This window comes from Sinocyclocheilus grahami, unplaced genomic scaffold (assembly GCF_001515645.1).
Source record: "Sinocyclocheilus grahami isolate Dianchi unplaced genomic scaffold, SAMN03320097.WGS_v1.1 scaffold2546.1, whole genome shotgun sequence".
Taxonomy (NCBI): Eukaryota; Metazoa; Chordata; class Actinopteri; order Cypriniformes; family Cyprinidae; genus Sinocyclocheilus; species Sinocyclocheilus grahami.
Window position 1 is genome coordinate 1 of NW_015507725.1, and position 591 is coordinate 591.

Sequence of the window (591 nt, forward strand, 5' to 3'; positions counted from 1 at the left end):
AATGTTAGTTTAAATGGTTAACCTAGATAAATGTGTGCAATTAGGCGTGTAACAAATCGTTTGTGCAGAGAAGCTAAAGCGCGCTTTGCAGGACCTGGAGTCGCCAGCACGATCACTTGCATTATTTTCTTATAACAGTGGATACAACCGTCATTTTTGCTCATAAAGGTAAGAGTAATACATCATTCGGGACTGTTAAGGGTCTACTTTTATTTGTGTGCACTCACAATATCAGCATACGTTGTGCTTTTTTAGAAAACAAACAGGATACGCTTTCTGAATCCGTGTATCATTCGATCATTCGTTTTTTGATTTAATATTGAAAGTTGAAGAATTTGAAAACGGCTCCTTTTCCAAAAAACGAGAATTCAGGGTAACACTTTACTTGAAGGGGTGTGCATAAGACTGACATGACACCTTCATAATCATGACATGACACCTACATAATCATGACATGACACATGTCATGAATTTGAAGGTTTTTTTATGCATGTTTATGACAACTGTCATTAAGTGTCATTCGCTCAGTTATGTCATTTTTAATGCAAAGATGACATTGTTTGAGATGTCTTTGTTATGGGTTATGGTTAG